The sequence below is a fragment of the Tiliqua scincoides genome, chromosome 7, assembly GCF_035046505.1.
Source record: "Tiliqua scincoides isolate rTilSci1 chromosome 7, rTilSci1.hap2, whole genome shotgun sequence".
Lineage (NCBI taxonomy): Eukaryota > Metazoa > Chordata > Lepidosauria > Squamata > Scincidae > Tiliqua > Tiliqua scincoides.
Genome location: NC_089827.1, coordinates 4718442 through 4719711, shown reverse-complemented (window position 1 = coordinate 4719711; position 1270 = coordinate 4718442). Strand labels below are relative to the sequence as shown.

Genomic DNA, 1270 nt, shown 5'->3' with positions numbered 1-1270 from the left:
TTCCCCGACAAGACCGCCATTCATCTCCATTTTAAAACAGAGCCGCACATATTAAATATCATTAATGTCTACCTCGCTGGATCAAGCATAGTGGCTTAGCTTCAAGTTTTGGGAGGCCCTTGGAAAATTGCCTGCCAAGAGCCCCCTTCTGCTTGGGTGGGTGGCTCCAACACCAGCACTTGGCAGCTATGAGATCAGCAGTAAGCCCTTCCTGAGTACACCAACTCCTGGATAGCTGCTCAATGATGCTGAGCTCTAACGCTGGAAGTGCTTTTTGAAGGCTCCAGCAGGCTGTCTGAGGTGCACATGTGGCCTTCCTGCGCCTCAGAAAACCTCCCAGAATGACCTCTGGTTGCATCTGAGAGGTCTTCTGAGACCTTCCATTGCAGGCTTGCAATCCATGGTGACTCAAATCTATGGATCGCAAACCCACAGATGGTGAGGACCAGCTATTCTTCCCCTGCTATCTTCCCCACTTTCTTCCCTATCAAAATTTAGGCTACATGGTCCGTAAGACAGGGAACTTTTCATATGTACTCCTAATTCTCTAACACAATATGTACACAGTTGTAGGTTGGTTGGCAACCTTCAGTCTCGAAAGACTATGGCATAAGCCTACAGCACCCAGTATTCCCAGGCGGTCTCCCATCCAAGTACTAACCAGGCCTGACCCTGCTTAGCTTCCGAGATCATGGTATAAGCCTACAGCGCCCGGTATTCCCAGGTGGTCTCCCATCCAAGTACTAACCAGGCCTGACTCTGCTTAGCTTCCAAGATCATGGTATAAGCCTACAACACCCGGTATTCCCAGGCGGTCTCCCATCCAAGTACTAACCAGGCCTGACTCTGCTTAGCTTCCGAGATCATGGTATAAGCCTACAACACCCGGTATTCCCAGGCGGTCTCCCATCCAAGTACTAACCAGGCCTCACCCTGCTTAGCTTCCAAGATCAGACGAGATTGGGCATGCGCAGGGTAACAGTTGCTATGTACACAGATGATGTAATATAAATAGTAATACAGGTATGTGTTGCCTAATGATGGGGAAACGTTCTCTGAACGCATCTGTTTTGCTGCCACCACTTGGAATGGCTCTGAAGGGGAAGGGGAGCAGATGTTTGCACACCGCACTGAGGCTCCCTGCAAAACTTAGCGCTTTGCACCCCCTCTAGCTACACCACTGCTCGTCAGCACATTCAGGCACCCGGGTGCAACTGATCTTGCTCAAGTATTCAGAACCTGCCATAGGCAGCAGAAGGCTGACATTTGC

At 50.2% G+C, this 1270-nt stretch overlaps 1 pseudogene; it reads right to left on the bottom strand.

Moving 5' to 3' along the window:
* Nucleotides 1-873: 873 nt before the first annotated feature.
* LOC136658052 (5S ribosomal RNA) lies at nucleotides 874-993 on the bottom strand (annotated as a pseudogene).
* Between the last annotated feature and the right edge of the window lie 277 nt (nucleotides 994-1270).